Source organism: Podarcis filfolensis (assembly GCF_964270895.1).
Source record: "Podarcis filfolensis genome assembly, chromosome: 1".
NCBI lineage: Eukaryota > Metazoa > Chordata > Lepidosauria > Squamata > Lacertidae > Podarcis > Podarcis filfolensis.
In genome coordinates this window covers 27423826-27441961 of record NC_139604.1, presented here as the reverse complement: position 1 = coordinate 27441961, position 18136 = coordinate 27423826, and the positions used below count along the sequence as shown (strand labels likewise).

General features: G+C 41.6%; 1 protein-coding gene and 1 long non-coding RNA gene across 5 annotated transcripts in view; one reads left to right on the top strand and one right to left on the bottom strand.

Moving 5' to 3' along the window:
- Positions 1–18136, top strand: part of B3GALT1 (beta-1,3-galactosyltransferase 1) — a 335884-nt gene that overhangs the window by 282652 nt on the left and 35096 nt on the right. The window lies entirely within an intron of this gene.
- Positions 12478–17616, bottom strand: LOC310745399. Its single transcript, XR_014540112.1, has 3 exons — positions 17581–17616; positions 13307–13352; positions 12478–12871 (listed from the first exon to the last, which is right to left on the bottom strand). It is a non-coding gene; the product is annotated as an uncharacterized lncRNA (long non-coding RNA).

Below are 18136 nucleotides of genomic sequence, written 5' to 3'. Positions count from 1 at the left end.
GTATGACTAATTAATGCAGACACGAGCCACAGTTTGGGAACCCCTTGTTTTAGCAAATAGGATTAATTGTAAATTTAATCACAATTCTTGTGAGCGCTGAAAGTGCAATGGGATGCTAAACTTCCCTATCCCTCCTCTTCGCCTAATTAGAATCGGGTCTTTTTGAATGAGCTCCACAAAACTTCCCACACGACACCAGACTGTATCGTTGCAACAATTGGTAGGAGGGTAACTCTTTCCCTCTGAAAAGCAAGTTTGCAGTAGCACTGGGGCACCATCTTGCCGCACAGATCTGCACTCATATGGTTCCATTTCAAGCAGTCACCTTTGTGGCAGAACGTATATATAGATTGAGTCTGAGAATAGTTCAGTTGTGGGATAAGGCTCCAGGCAGAGCTGGCCCTACCATTAGGTGGAGCCAGGCAACTGCCTCAGGTGGCTAATCCTGGACCTCAGGTGTGGTAGAAGCAGCCAGCATTGAGGTCCAACTATCTTCTGTATGTGGGGTTTTGTGGAAGAGTGCCATCTTGTCCTTTGCCTCAGGCAGCAAACCTCTTGGACCTTCACTGGTTCAAGGAGAATTTTCCCAAAGCCTTTCTAGGAACTGTTAATTATGTGCTTGGTTTGGAAATGAAATTCCAAATAAGAAACACAAATAAAAACTGTCATTTTTATATACATACCAGTGACTGGCTTAATTTCTCCTTATCCAAGGACACACAATTGATCATAACATAATAGCTAGGAGCTAATATTGATTAATGATTACACACACAAACACATTCACAGACTCATTATTCAAAGCATTCATATTTCAGTAGGACTCATCAGACATAAGCTCTCTCGGGACCAAGACACAAACACCTAGGAAATTGTTTACCGACAGAACTTACCCATATGTACCAGGGGATCCAGTTCTGCTCTCATTATACATCTGGGAATTGTATACTTGCATGTGAAATCAATTATATTCTAATCCCCAAATCTTTCTCTTGATGGTAATGGGCTGATTTAGATGAAATGTGCTTCAGTGTGGATTGCGAGGAAGTGAGACTTGTTTGGCACTGCATGAAAGCTGTGTGATGCAGCAATTATGTGTTGCTTTTTTTCTATGTGCTTTTAGTAACCAACTTTTGCAAAGCTTTGCACTCACATCCTGATGCAATGAGACACTGAGACAACAGAGTAAATTGGGAAATTGGTGCACAGTAGGCACAGAACTCACAAACCACAATTCACCAGATTCACTTGGATGAATTTCTTTCTTTTTTTAATTTAAAAATAATTTTATTCGCACAGCCTTTTGTTATTTAAAACTTGACTCATGTTAGAATTATGCACAAGAATTATCGGAATCACATGGGATCCTTTATAAAACAATATAAAAAGTAAAACGCACAATCCTTTTGGATACTGCCAGCGAGTATTCTTGCTAAGATTTACACTGCAAGAAGTTGGGCATGACATAGACGCACAAAGTGCTGCATAAAGTTTTTGAAGCATGCATTTATCTCCAACTTGGATGAATTTCTACATAGAAAACAGGGACAGAAGAAGCTGCCTTATGCAGAGTGAGACCATTTTCTACCCTGACTAGGAGGGGCGACTCTCCATGATTTCAGATAGGAAACATTCCCAGCTGTATTTGATGATGCTGGGGATCTAACATAGGACCTTCTGCATTTGGAGCAAATCTTCTACCCTTCTTCAGGGAAAAGAATGTTGGCTTACAGGGAAGGGATAGAAAAACAGCCAGAAGCAATTTGAATTTTCACAGTATGGGAAAGAGCTGTGAGTTTAGGTTAGCTACAAGCAGTCTTCAGACTTGTGAATGGTCCAGATTATTGCCTTGAGAATCTGATGTAGGATTGGTGGTTGTGCTGCATGCTGTAGGATTCTGTTTGCTTGCACTATTCCCTGCTTGTCTCTTTGTAAATACAGTGGTACCTCAGGTTACAGATGCTTTAGGTTACAGGTGCTTCAGGTTACGGACTCCGCTAACAGAGAAACAGTACCTCGGGTTAAGAACTTTGCTTCAGGATGAGAACAGAAATCATGCTCCATTGGCGTGGCGGCAGCAGGAGGCCCCATTAGCTAAAGTGGTACCTCAGGTTAAGAACAGTTTCAGGTTATGAACGGACCTCCGGAACAAATTAAGTTCTTAACCAGAGGTATCACTGTAATCAAATGTTACAAAGATACCATGAGTTTGTTCTCTGAGCCAAACGGATATTTAACCTATTGATGCTGTTTTAGGGCTTCTGTTTCTTTGAAGAATGGGGAGTATGTAGTGTTCATCTAAACTTTTTTTAAAAAAAATAATGCGAAATAGCAAAATATTTCAAAACGGCATGAGTTCACATATGTAAACCTCCTTAAATTCAATGGGACCTCCCCTCTAGTAAGTACATTTAGGGATTGCAGCCTTAGAACTGCAGGCTGTGACAGTTGTGTTAATAGCAAACACCCAAAGGCTGGATGCATTTTGGATTAATCACATTAAGTTATGAGAACATAATGTATGATGTAGGGAAAGTATCTCAAAATGAACATTTTCTCTCTTTTCATAAGATAAAGCATATATATTCAACCATATAATTAGTCAATTAATGTTTGTAAAAGCTTTCCAGTCTTAGAAGACATCTTACTAGGAAAAGAAATAGTAGGATTTTTATTTTATTTTTATTTTTTTGTGATGGTGGATTTCCAACAAAGGACTGACATATCTGGCTGCAGAACTCCAATAGTTACTAGTCAACTGGGATATACGGTAATCCTGTCAATGCAAAGAAGGATGTTGTAAACTACATTTGCAGCCAAAAGCACACTGGGGGCTCAAAGCTAAGCTCAGAACAGCCTGCAGTCATGTTGTGCTGGGCTAGAATTTAGATGTCTTCTGATTCTACCTTCTGTGGATTGGTGTCTGTGAAGCAGAGCCTTCCCTATGCAGCCCCAATGCTTTGGATTAACCTCTGGCAAGAAACAGTCCTGCAGCCATTTCAAAACAAGTTAAGACCTTTCTCTCCGCCCCCCTTTTCCCCTTTTACCATGGAGTCACTGGTCTTTTCCCCCCTCTGCTGCTTCTACATGCAGTTACTGGTTTATACATGTGCTTATGTCATCTTAAATGCTGTCAGAGGTTGGTCAGCGCTTTGTGATTTCTTTGAAAAGTGGGGTGAATTTTTAAAAAATCCTTCTAAATATAAAATACATGAATAAACCAGTCACTTTCAGAAGTTGCATGAACCTAAAGAAAGAAAAAGAGAACGAGAACGAGAAAAAAGAAAAGTTTTGTACCTACATTCTGGCGACAGATGACAAAACAGAGGAGGAGAAGGAAGGGTGGCTTGTGTAATATGAGAGCATGTAGATGCTAATACTTGATATATAAAGCCAAATAAGACTAAGTTTTGCTTCTTTTTTCCATATATGCCTGGTGATGCGCACACAGCTCTGCTCTCAGAAGCATCCTCTTCCCACCATCCTTGAGGCAGTGTAAAAATGTCTCCATTTTAAATAATTCAACCAGTAAAGTTTATTGTAGGCAGTGTTTTGCCCCACCTCACGTTACAGTTTTATGCCTGCTGAGAAACTGGCCTTCTAGAAATATCCCCTGTTTACTTCAACAAGGAATGTGGAAAGTCAGTGACCCTTAGCAATGTTTTGCCTCTCTTCCCTTCTCTTTGAAGAAAAAAAATAATCAGTTTGGCTCTGCTTTCTCTCACTGCCTGTTTTTCGTTTTTTTGTTTGGGGGGGTTGTGGGCGTGTGTGTGTTTGTGTGTGTTGTTCTAGGAGATAAACACCTTTTGCTAGCTACAAATTTCAAACCATTTACTCTGGCTTAATCCCTTCAAGGTCAATGGGATTACTGCCGTGTAAACACTTTGAGAATGGGGGGGGAGGGTCACTATCTGTTTATTGTGTGGAGAACAAAGCAGTAATTAAACAGTAGCCATTACAGATAACAGCAGTGCAAAATGGCATTAGTCCCCAAATTGGTTTGAGAGTGAGAACTCAGAATTATTTTTTTTAAAAAAAAAGTCTGGTTCTGTGGCATTTTACAGAACTGTAGGGTCTTAAAAGGAGGACATTTATGTTCCATCCAATTCTGATACACAGAAACAAAGTAAAATGTGGAATCCTATCTGAGATCATATAGAAACAACCCTCTTTTCCATCTGTCTGGTTTGCTTCCTTAGGTATAAAGTTTCTCAAACATTTTAATCTTGGGCATGTCAACACAAAAGCAGGCTAGTCGATCAATGGGAGTCTTTCTCCAATAGCTCACAATGAACAGGAGCACTCCCTGTGTTATATTCCTAGTTTTTGCTATTCAGGTGGTTGGGTGAGTGTCTGTCTATCTGTCTGTCTGTCTTTCTACCTACCTACCATGAGCTCTGCAGTGCTCTCAGGACTATTCTTGGTTCAACCCACTTCCCATTCTCTCTTCATGTTGCAGAACCCTCTGGAATGGCATGATATATGGTGCAAGGAGACTTTGCTGAAAATGAAGAGCCCCTCTTGCGCCTTGAAGTCTTTTTTGCTCAGGAACTTTTGATTCAAGATATGCTAAGTGTTCTGTTACTTGGTTCACCTTCCTCACCAACCCTGCCTTCCTAGCAACTCAAACACACCCCTCCTTGCCAGACCCTTCCTTTAATACCTGGCCAACTAAGTCCAGTTGAACTCAACAGAACATCTGAGTGAACATGCACAGGACTGGGCTGTTAGAATTCCACATGCAAATGTTGTGGTTGACCAGCTGAACATAAGGACATTTTAATGGGAACATAGGAAGCTGAGTCAGACTACTGGTCCATTTAGCTCAGGATTTTCTACATTGACTGGAAGAAACCCCCCAGGATTTTCTGACAGGAGTCTTGCTCAGCCCTGCCCAGACAAGCAAGGGGTTCACCCCAGGACCTTCTGCCCCCATAGCAAATGCTCTAGCACTGAGCTACAACTGTTCCACATATTCATTGTAAAGTTTGCAGAGTAGTGTAAAGTTTCTTGTAGCACTCCATGTAGAACAGCATAAAAAGAATGAATTGAATGCAAAACTGCTATGGCAGATGGATATTTTGCTTCGCGGTGCATCATTTCTCCTTCATTACAATAGTCCAGCTTTTAAAGTCCTGGAATCTTCAATTATGCTTTGCCAATGTATTTATGTGGCCTCTTTAACAGGTCACTGAAGTATTGTGTGTGCTGATAAAGATTCTTAAGGATTTCAAACTACATGGTGTAGTGGTTAAGAGCAGTAGATTCGTAATCTGGTGAACCGGGTTCGCTTCCCCGCTCCTCCACATGCAGCTGCTGTGTGACCTTGGGCTAGTCACACTTCTCTGAAGTCTCTCAGCCCCACTCACCTCACAGAGTGTTTGTTGTGGGGGAGGAAGGGAAAGGAGAATGTTAGCCACTTTGAGACTCCTTTGGGTAGTGATAAAGCAGGATATCAAATCCAAACTCTTCTTCTTCTTTATGTGTCTGAGTTTGGGACATAAATGGTGATTGGCAGTAAGTGATGCCTGCATTTGGATCACACGACAAAAAGACTTGGAACTCAAGACAACTATTCCCTTGCTTCCGTCTTAAGTGTACAGCCACCCCTTTGGTAGCCAGTAGCAAACTGATCCTCTTGACCTTTACTCGGAAGTGTAGCTCATCCTGATTCTTCAGCAGCAGAGAAACTCTAGATGCTTAGTTTCTGGGAGTCCAGTTCCCACAGCAGAGGAGTTGAATAAACAAATGTGAGATTATACTCCTTCAGCTCAGATTCTCACTGAAAAACTGTAGGCAGTATTTTCTGAGCAGTATGTATTGATCTAAAATTATTCATCATTGCAATTAAGGAACAAAATGAAATATTTCAGCCATGAAATGCATAACAGAGAAAGATTACAACATATAACTTAACAAATGGTTCCCATCTCAGCTGAAAATCATTACTCATTATCCTCCTTAGCCTAACAAAATAGTTAATTTGAACATTTCAGCCACAAACCAAAGACTTGACAAAAACATTTGGGGTTTTTTTTACCCACTTCCCAACTCTATTCAAACCAGAATTAATAGATTTGGTACCAATTCCAAACCTCTTTTATATTCCAGTTCTATAGCCGAGTGGTCCATTCATAATAACCAGCCCATTATATCTAGGATCATTTTTGGACATTTTCTCCAAAAAAAAAGGGAAAAAACCCTCTGTATTTTAAGATATGACCACCAACTGAAATAATCCACATTTCTTGTCCCACAGTTCCAGTAACAGATATTTGCGTTACTGATTCTTCCAGGGGCTAGGAAACATCTAAGCCAAGCCTTGGAAAAACTATCCTTAAAAACTGTTGCATAAAAATGCTTTTCAAACCATCTGTTCAAAATCTTACATTCACACATATTCTCCAAACCTTACATTCACACAGAGCTGGAAACAAGGAAGAAAAGCCCAAGGTGTCACTTTTATATATTATTATCGTTATCATCATCTCACCCTTTCATATTTCCCAGGGTGGTTTTCTTATTAAAATAAGAAAACAAGCATATCACAGCAAAAATTACATACACATTAAAATACCCAAAGCAGTATAAAGCATGTCAGCACCATGATAAATCCAATTCAGATGCTATCTTAAAAGGCCCAGGGAAATAAAATGGACTTACAAGATGATAGGCAGGAAGAAAGCATCTCTGGGGGAAGTGTGCCAAAGGGAAATTGCAACAACTGAAAAGGTCCTCTCTCCAGTCCCCATCCATCTAACCTCAGAAGGCAGAGATACCCAGCTAAAAGGTCTCCAAAGACTAACTCAGTGTACAGGAAGGTTTGTGTGGGAGAAGGTGGCCCTGTTGGTGATACAGAATGTCCTCAAACATTCTAACTTCAAAAGGGAACTGGTCTATCAGTTTCTGAAAATACAATAGAGAGAAGCAGAAAATAATTTTATTGTTCCACCCTGCAAGGGAGGAGTCATGTAGGGACTAAGTGCAAGGGTGATGTATACTGAAGAAGGACCGATAACAAGGGGGATTTGAGAAGCAGGGATGTCAGGTAGAGGGGGCTGATGAAAAAAATTATACGGGGCCAAAGCACTAAAGGAACATTATATACTCAGTAGGATCTGATGAAGGCAGGAGATGAAAGCTGTTCAAATATTGGTTCAGATTCAGAATAACTACCCAAATCTTTGGAAGCAGCCTCCTAGCATATGTACATAATCAAAATATTTGCCTATGTTTACCAGTTGTATTTCATTAATAGTCAGTAGCACTTGTAAGAATGGGGTTCTGGCACAGTATGGGCTGCAGGAAAGAAAGAAATTAGGGCTGAAAGAAATGCATTTCAAAGGAGCAATCTTTTAAGAGAGTATGTGACTGTGGAAGGTTGAGAGTTAATGCAGGGTTTTATTATACATGTACATTGTAAAGAGAGGAGGGAGAGAAAGTACATCTAGGAGTGGTAAAATTCATTGCATTCGGGTAGAGAGAGAAAACAGAAAATAATAGATCTAGTCTGATTAAAAATACTCATAGTCATATATCATGAGCCACATTTCAGGATCAAGGAGGAATGTGTTTTAGAGTTTCAGAGGAGAAATATCTCCCAAAGAATAAACATACATTAACTCAGATTTGCAGCTGTTGTCTCTCTCCTCTCCCCCCCCCCCAACCCCCACCAGCCGCTCCAGTAGCAATGGCATTATTCAGACCAAAGGAGGCAAACTAGACAATTCATTTTATGAGACAGGAAGACAGAGTGCGAGAGGGATGGGAACAGCTAGCAGGGCTCTGGTATTTTTGTATTGTGAGCAGTGGGCCTAGAATGAATAAGGCAGCTCAAATAACACAGCAACATCATATATCCACGTCCAGTTTTTTTCAGTGCGGAATTAGTTGCATCCCACAGGCTCTTTTGAACTTCAGGTTTTGTTTAACAGCGAACACCCAGATAAAAAAAAAAGCAATGGAACAATAATTCACACATGCCATTGGCTCCCATTCAATTCCTCTTGACCATGCTCAGATGCACAATTGCACAGAGAACAGCGTTATCAGCAGGGGCAGGTATGAATTGCTCCAGGGATGGGCAAGGATGAAGTGCCACCATTGATTCCAGAAGCAGAGACAATGATGTCATCCCCATGTGTGCTTGTTGCCAGTCCCCTGCATGCCAAATCTGTGTGTTTGTGTGTGTGTGTTTATGTGTTTGTAGAGTAAATTCATCAAATAAACTCATCAGAGGAATAAGTAGCTTGGTTCAGGGTCAAAGTGCCATAATAAAACATGTTTATTATGAACAACCAAACTGTTACTAATTAGTGAGCAACGTAGCCAATGAACACGCTGGGATGGAAAGTCAAATAGTTTATTTAGTTATGGCAGAAGGCACAGATTACAGGCCCTCCAAGTGTCCCTATTTTCCAAGGACATCCCAGATTTACAGAAACCATCCCAGTTTTTTATTTGATCCTGGAATGTCCTGCTTTTCCTTAGGATGTCCATGTTTTCGTCAGATTTATCCCTCCACATTTATGTTGGAGGGAATGGAACAGGTCCCCATTTTCATTGGAGAAATGTTGGAGGTATGGAGTTATACGAACCCCAAGCCAAGGAGATAAGTAACTAAACAACCTTTAGAAGACATCTGAAGGCAGCCCTGTATAGTTTTACTATGTTTTTATACATGTTGGAAGCTACCCAAAGTGCCTGGGGCAACCCAGATAGATGAGTGGGGTATAAATAATAACATTTATTATTATTATTATTACTATTACTATTATTATTATTATTATTATTATTATTATTATTATTATTATTATTTTCATCAGAGAAATGTTGGAGAGTATGAGATTAAGTTAATACCCAAAGAATTTCCACGACTCAAAAGAGTCCCAAAACAGTTACATGTGAACAACCCAAGATCATAGGCATGCGTTACTAAAGTCAAGGAGGCAGACATTGATAGCAAAGGAGAAACCTTGTGGTCAGTCCTCTATGAGACTTGAGGGGCTTAGTTCCTCAAAAAAACAGGTTCTAGCAGGTTCAGTGATTGTTTCTGTCACTCCCCCCCCTCCCTCCTGGACATTGCCTTTTCAATAATGGCATCACGTGGCATGCCTTTTAGGCTGGAGCGGCAATTTACCTGCCACCCCACCTTCCCCCTTGTTGGCATGAGCAGCAAGGCCTTTGAGCAGGATGTGGCCTTTCATCTCCAGGCAATGACTAGGTTTTGGATTGCACAGGATCCCTAATCAAAGTAGGCCAGATATGTAAATTGGTGTTTCCAAGAGCAGATTCCCCCCCCAAAAAAAAAACCATAATCCACAAATTTAAAGCTGCAATCCTGTATCACTTTCCTGGGAGTAAGCCCCATTGAGTACACTGAGAGTTAAGACATCTCAATAAACATAGGATAGGGGGTGAATATTAGATAGAGACAAACTAGTAGGTTTCAAGCTTATCACAGTTAAGATTAGCTGTTGTGTTGTGGCCAATATGTGTTTCTGTTTTAAACCCACAATTACTGTAACGGGAATCGAGGAACAGCGTGATGTTGCTAACCCTCCAAATGGAAAGGGCATGGATTGATCTTCATGGGCCTTTGTTTCCCATGGAAGCAAGCTTAGCACATCGCTCTCTCCTCAATGGGCTGAGCGAATGAGCCCTTGGAGTGTTTACAGATTCAAGGTTAGCAGGGCAAGAGAAGAATTAAAAGAGCTATGCCAGCCTATCTGGTCTCCCCACTGTGCATTTAAAATATTTTAATATTACAGTGTAAAGGATGTTATGGATTAAAAATGTAACTAACTGGCTTGGGGCGGGGAATTGTGTTGGGTAGTTACTCTGAAAGTTCCCACCACCACACCCCAAGACAGAAAAGGAATTCATTGCTGATGGTACTGCTTATATGACCTGGAATTTAAAAGCACAAAAATAAGCAGCAAGACTGATGCATTAGCTTGCAGACAAAATCAATTATCTAAAGGTCCAGGTTTTGGATAAGTATCTTGATCTCAGGGACTTGCAGTATCAATCAGAAAAGTTTATGAGACTATCCCAAAGTTTCTAAACAGTTTCTTTTCTGTGAGCTAAACTACATCTGGAAAGAATTATGCATTTGGTTTGCTTTCCAACTAAACAAGAGCACAGGTTTATGGTGAAGAAATAAGATGTATTTTCTTCCAAATATATTGGCTTCCCCATAAGCTGTTCAAGCATAGCCAAGTATAATGTGAACATGATAAAAGGGATATTGGGGTCATGCCCCTTGATCCTTCCACCAATATTTATGACAAGTACGGGGGGACTTTAGCCTTCCAGATGTTTTGCTGAACTACAGTTCCTGCCAAGCCCCAGTAAGCATGGTCAGTGGCCAGGGATTGGTGAGAGTTGTAGACCTGCAACATCTGGATGTCCCCCACATCTGCTTTATGACTTGAAGGCCTATAAATTGCACAGAACTTGTACGCGTGCGCTCCCAGGAAAGATTGGGAGAGGGGAATTGTTGCACGAGCACCAGCAAGAACACTCTTATCTCAAGAGTCATTGGTGGGGTGTTGGCTTCTGTCCCCCACACCACAGATTTATGGCAATACAGCCTCTTCTCCCAGTTGACTTGCCCAGGGAAAGAAATGAGGATAGAAAAAAGATGGGGGATCCCTGTGGAAGACAAATGCTGTTCTTTTTTACAAGGAAAAAAAAGTGGAGATTTGCATAGGTAAGGGGGAAGGGAAGGTTATGGCTCACATCTGATCTAATCATTGTTTGAGATGAGTAGTGTTGCATCTGCACTATGTGCGAGAGGGTTTGTGCATATTCACATGGCCCTCAGTAATCTTATAGTGCTGATTTTTCATTGTTCTGGAAGTAAATGTATCTTTACTACCACTTTGCAGGCATGTAGTACTTGAGCCATGCATTGCTACCAACATTACATTGCTGTCAATTTACAAACCACCTGACAAGATTGTATTGCAGGGACTGGGCCACAGCTAAGAGTCGATGGGGCACTTTTGCTGGTCTCCCATGCCTAAGGGTTCATGGCATAGAGTAGAATGAAATACTTCTTCTTTTGCAGCTCAGTTTCTTAACCACTATGCTACCACCAGCCATCTATTAGAACCATAAATACTGAGGGGGAAAGTCACGCTGATTCATTATTACCATATATCATGGGAATGCTTGGTCATCAAAAAATACTCGTTGGAAGCCAACTCCTAGGGGCCAAGATCCCTTCAGCCTCACCAATAAAATATTTGAGTGGGCCAACACACATACACACCCAAGTTGATGGGTATTGCCATTCAAATGGTATGTGTGCCACATCTTGTAATCACTTATGTGGGGCGGGGCTTACCTGCCGCTCCCAATATTTTATTCAAGTTGACACCCCTGGAAGGTGACAACTTTTGCTATCTTACATCATGTAGGTAGGTCCCTTTAAGTCCGTTGACTGGTTGGCTGGCATTGCTAAAGGAAACACTCAAGCGTAAGCAACAGTGTAAGTAACAGGATTTCATAGTCAATTTAATCATTGTAGCAAGAGTGGAACTAGCACACAACTGGAAAAAATAAAGGACTTCAGACAGGTTAGAATGAATTTGGAAAGTGCTGACGGGTTGAAATGAATTTGGAATGCATTGATTATAATTATGCATGCACATTTGATAAGGTTTAGGGAAGAAAATGAGGAAACTAAGAAGGCTAATATTAGGCTAGAATCCACTGGTATCACATTGGGCTATAAAGTATCACCTAATGCATCAAGGGAAATCTTGACTTTCTGAGTTACTGTTTCGTATTTTTTTCATTTCATTTTTAATTTGTATGCCAGCTTTATACAGTGGTACCTCGGGTTAAGAACTTAATTCGTTCTGGAGGTCCATTCTTAACCTGAAACTGTTCTTAACCTGAGGTACCACTTTAGCTAATGGGGCCTCACGCTGCCGCCACGCGATTTCTGTTCTCATCCTGAAGCAAAGTTCTTAACCCAAGGTACTATTTCTGGGTTAGCAAAGTCTGTAACCTGAAGCGTCTGTAACCCGAGGTACCACTGTACACTGCTATGTACAAGGCATTTTGCAAGCCATGGAAACAACAAAATAAACAACAAAGCCCACACATCCTATAAACATCCATGACTATCAAAATAAACAACTGAAATAAATTACATATTTAATGATCCATTTGAAATATAATATTCGGGGGGGGGTCAACTCAAAATATCAGCAAATCATTACTGAACAGAAAATCAGTCCCAGCAATTATAACAAATCATTAATAAATTATAATCAATAAAAATAACAGCAAAGTCAAAATAAATTAATTACTACAAAGCATGTTTTTTTTAAAAAAAAAACCAACTGAGCAGGCGACGCAGCTTACAAATTTACAAAATGCACAAACATATCTGGTTCCCTAGCCCAGGTTCAATACGTAATCCACAAGCACTTGGTAGTGGGGAGAAGTCAGTCTCAGTACTGAAGTGGCAGCACTAAAACCCTCAAAATGAAAAGACATCGTGAAAGATGGTCCTGGTTTCATGTATGCTAACAAAACGTGGATGGACATACATTGGTTGTGGGACAGCAAGAGTCCTGGGTCAGGTTTGTTAGCTATAGTAAAGTAGGGAAATGGGGATAGAATCACTTGTTGCCTTTACAAATACAATGCACTGTGCATTTGTGTAACTCCGGAAACATCAACTGCATGCTGTAGTCTGCAAGCGCTGAACAAAATGCCCTCTGCCAAACAGTTCAATGTAGTAATAGGAGAAATGGAATCAGCTGTTCTACCTAGGAGTTGGCTCCATTGAACTCAATTGGGATTGCTTCAGAGTAGACTTGCATAGGGTTGTATGTCACTTTGGGTTGTCCTGGGCAAGATAAAGTGACTAACAAATTAAATAAATAAATAGGGTTGCACAGTAACGGTTTCAAAAACAAAATTCATGGGGTGTTAGGGTAGAACACCAAGTACAGTGATCTCCTACAAAATGTAACGTTTTGTTGTCTTCAAACATTTGAATGCTAGAGCTTTGCAGCTTCTGCTGTCGTGATCTTTTTAAACTCTCCCTGCAATTATCTTGTAGTCTTTGAATAGTTAACCTTCCACCCACTAATGCAATGAGGCTATCATATGGCATTTCTTTGAAAGTATTTGTTTTAGTGCTTTTTGTCAAGTTACTCTATGTATTTATTTTATGTATTTATACCCAGCTTTTTAGAAACTTCCATAAAATGGCCATACACACACACACACACACACACACACACACACACACACAATTTATTTAACAAAATGTACATACCATGTAATCGATGATGACAACCTCTATGGAGTTTACATGGAGCAATCTACAATACTCATTTTTTAAAAAAAATCAATGAATGCAAATATTAAAAAGAAGTTGATCTAAAAATTTACCAAAAAATAATAATCAGCGGTTTTAATACAGCGGTGTATTAAAATAAAACATTGACATTGACATGTTAATGTCACATTTCTGGGTAGGCTTGCTGAAACAAAAACAAAAAAATTATTTAGCGGGCACCAAAATAAATGAATTACTAGTGGGAATCTATAGTAATTCTATAGGAAGTGAAAGAGAGGCAATATGCACCTTTCTTCCCACACTGTTCTGATCACATGCATTGTGCATTTTTATAAATAATAACCAAGAAGGAAGAAGGAAGAAAATAAAGGGCTGGAGCTCTCTTATATAAACTTTACGCATCCGGATAACACATTTTGTTCTAGGGCCCGAACATAAATACTCTGGAAACCAAAGATCTCTTAATACTAGTGTAGTTATTTTCCCTGCGAGATTAGTTGGATCATCCCATTCAGCGTGGGAGAATCTGAGATGATACTTGACATGCAAGCCGATTTGGGTGGGGGAAGGGGGAGATTGGAACCATTTATAGATTTAAATGTCAAAACTGTAATCTAAAACGGTTGCTACTTGTGGTACCAGCTCCTGGGGGGCATGGAGGGATAAAGCAGGCATGAAGTCTCTCCTGAGCTGACCCCTAATGACAGATGACTGCTGTGTCGCCATCTGCAGTAACTGTGCAGGCCTTGGATCAGCTTTTTGTTCCCCCAACATAGAACATGCTGCAAGTAATCAAACACATATGGCGCCCAATGCCCACGGCTGCTGCTGCTACCAGGCCAGGGCACTCGAGACAAGCCACATTTTCAGCTGGTATCTGTGAAGACAGTGCCAAGCATTCAGACATCCTGTGACAGGCTGCTTCCCGGCTGAAAACTGGGCATGAGCTAAAATTTGGGGTTTCGTTTTGGGGTGTAATATTGCTTTCTTCTAGGAGGATTACCAGGAATGTGTCTCATCATAGCTAGGCGTGTTTGCATCTCTCAGCCATCGATGGAATGATGTTTTTAAAATGAACACTAAATACCACAAGGGTGTGATCGAAAGTTACATGTGCAAGCTGCACTCTGTCAAAGGCACTGCCTGGTTTATTTCATCTTCTCCTGCCGCTGGCTTTCCGGACAACAGCTTCCAGATGTTACCGCTGCAGCATTAAACTAGACATACCAAAAGGTACCTCGAACAGGCTCATCCAACCCATCACCTCTGTGTGACAGACACTGCCCCAAGCTGTGCCACTCCTGAGCCTCACAATTTGGGAAAGCAGCCTGGAGAGCACTGTTTTTTTCCACATGGTTGCCAGGTATGGGGAATCAGCACACCTGTCGTCTCCAAAAGTGCAGCTTGTCTGAAAGCAGCTCTGGCATCAACCAACTTTGCACCGGGATAAAGTTACAGAGTTTAGAACATGGGTAGGGAACTGGATCCAGCCGACAGGACAGATCCTGATCTCCCCCAACTCCATACCCTCCAACATTTCTCCGGTGAAAATAGAGACGTCCTATTCCATAATACAGTCATACCTCCGGTTGAATACGTTTCAGGTTGAGCGCTTTCAGGTTGCGCTCCGCGGCGACCCGGAAATCACGGGACACGTTACTTCTGGGTTTCGCCACTCGTGCATGCACAGATGCTCAAAATGACATCAAGCGCATGCGCGGAAGCGGCAAATTGCGACCCGCACACACGCAGATGCACAGTCACGGGTTGCGTTCGCTTCAGGATGTGAATGGGGCTCCGGAACGGATCCCGTTTGCATCCTGAGGTACCACTGTAATAATAATAATAGTAATAATTTTATTATTTGTGCCCCGCGCCTCTGACTGGGTTGCCCCAGCCACTCTGGGTAGCTTCCAACATATATAAAAGCATTTAAAAAATAATTTAAAAAAAACAAAACCTTTCCCTATACAGGGCTGCTTTCAGATGTCTTCTAAAGGCTGTATGGTTATTTATCTCCTTAGCTCAGGGGTCACATAACTCCATACCCTCCAACATTTCTCTCATGAAAATAGGGATGTCCTAAGGAAAAGCAGGACGTTCCAGGTTCAAATCAGAAACTGCCACAGTGTCTGTAATTCCAGGACTGTCCCTGGAAAATAGGGACACTTGAAGGGTCTGCAACCTGTGTGGGCCAAATTGATAGGTGTCTGGGACTACTGACCTGTCAAACACCTGACTTTGACCTTGATGTCAAGTGAAGCATTTTACTTTGCCTGCACAGTTTGAAACTGAGCCACACAGGCAAAGGCACAGGGGTTGCAGGGGCTGTCAGTGAAACTGGTTGGCAGCATCTGCAAGCCCCACTTTCGGCTGCGAGCTTTGTCTTCACCTGCCCCACATGCAATGTCATGCGTGATGTCAGGTGTAGGACAGGGGTGTGCAGCTTGGGGAAAATGGCCTCGTGAGCCAAATTGGGACTCCTGCTGGACATGCTCGACTCTAATCTCATTCTTTATCCTCTTTCCTTTTTCCTATTATTTTACAATCTTTTCAAAAGGTTCTTGTTTCCAGCGCTCTTCCATCTGAAGAAGTCAGCCTCAATTTGCTTTTTTTCCCCCTTGCCACCCTCCGAGCTTTAATTTGTGCCAGGACTCGCCAGGGCTAGAATCTATTTTCAGTGCCAGGGCTCATCCTTGTAAGGAATTAATGAGGTATTAATTCCCATTAGAACTCTAATTTAAGGGCCATGTACAGGCAAGATTAAAACCACTTCATTTCCCAGAGTTGACTAAGAACAGGTTTATTATACTGATTCAACCATATATTTTCATACACGCAGTGCACATCGCTATTAATTCGTTGAGGATGGGGAACAGGGCAAAAGTTCAAGCTGGATACAAATGAAGTATGGGCTTTAAAGAGGTGTCGAAGGAAAACTCAGCAGCCTGTCCTTCAGGATGTGGAATTTCACCGCAGTGTGGCTGTTTTCGGCCATTTTCTGTGTACAAACTACATTTCGGGGCACCGACTATTTTTTAATTATGTGGGAGAAAGTGAGACGCTTTTTAAAGAATATATATAAAAAATCTAAGTTTAAAACTTTCCTATTCACCAAGGCAAACTAAGGCAGTAGTTCAGGAGTTCTCCTGGCCACCTCACCCAAAATGCCAGACTCTGAGAAGAAGGATTTCCTTGACACTTACTCAGAGCTCAGGCAAAGGAGGGATGTAGAGGATGGAGCCAACGGTCTGACATGCTGGCTGTGGTGGGTGGGAACTAGGCCCGGCGGGGGGGGGGGGCGGATGTACGACAAGTTGGACCAGTGAGGGATGGGGCTTCTTTTTCTTTATCCTTCTAACTGAGCAAGTGAGGGCCCCTCCTGAGTCCTGGTTCCCTTGGCAGTGCTCAACCTGACTCTTCACACCAATCCTGGTCTTGCTCCACATCTTCCTATGTCCCAGACCATCCAAGTGTCCCTGTTTTCCAGGGACAGTCCCAGATTTACAGAAGCTGCCCCAGTTTCTGATTTGATCCCGGAATGTCCCAGTTTTCCTTAGGACATCCCTATTTTTATTGGAGAAATGTTGGGGCGTATGCAGTTATGCAACCCCGAGCCCAGGAGATAAATAACTATACAACCTTTAGAGGACATCTGAAGGCAGCCCTGCATAGGGAAGATTTTTAATGCTTAATGTTTTATTATGTTTTTATATACATTGAAAGCCGGCCAGAGTGGCTGGGGCAACCCAATCAGATGGGTGGGGAATAATCATAATCACAATAATAAAAGAATAGGTAAAGGTAAAGGGACCCCTGACCATTAAGTCCAGTCATAGCCAACTCTGGGGTTGTGGTGCTCATCTCGCTTTATTGGCCGAGGGAGCTGGCGTACAGCTTCTGTGTCATGTGGCCAGCATGACTAAGCCGCTTCTGGCGAACCAGAGCAACTCACGGAAACACCGTTTACCTTCCCGCCAGAGCGGTACCTATTTATCTACTTGCACTTTGACGTGCTTTTGAACTGCTAGGTTGGCAGGAGCAGGGACCAAGCAACGGGAGCTCACCCCGGCGTGGGGATTCGAACCACCGACCTTCTGACCTTCTGATCGGCAAGTCCTAGGCTCTGTGGTTTAACCCACAGAGTCCCTTCATAATAGAATAGGACGTCCCTATTTGTCATTGTTGAAATGTTGGAGGGTATGGTGTTCTCATTCCAAAAGGCCTTCCCATACATTCACCAAACTCACCTCCTTTCTTCTTTACAATCCTGTTCCTCTTCCATATCCATGTGTGTGGCTTTTAAAAAAAAAATCTCCTTAAATCTCCAGCTTATGTAGCACACTTCGAGTTCATTGAGTAAAATCTTCAGTCTATGACTTTCGTAGTGCTTAGGAATTATGAGCCAATAACTGAACGAAATAGAGAAGAGAGTCCTAAGTAGAAGGAGAAACCTCACAGAAGTAGCTTTCGAACACTGTCACAAACAATGCTGTTGTCGAAAATTAAGCTCTTTCCACTTATAACCCAAGGCCCCTAGACAATCGCAGAGAAAAGCTGCAAAGCTTGGCTTTTAATATCTTTTTCTCCCCCCACCCCACAAATCAATACGCAACTTCCTACACTATGTTATACATTCTAGTACAGTCATTGTTTTCCATGCCCCGTGAAAATTGAAACTGGGTGATTAAAAGCTATGTGGTCTGTAAAATTACTAGATTCATCCGGTTGCCAGAAGAAGAAGAACCCCCCCCCCAAAAAAAATATATTATTTAAAACTATTAGAAATCATACAGGGGGACTAAC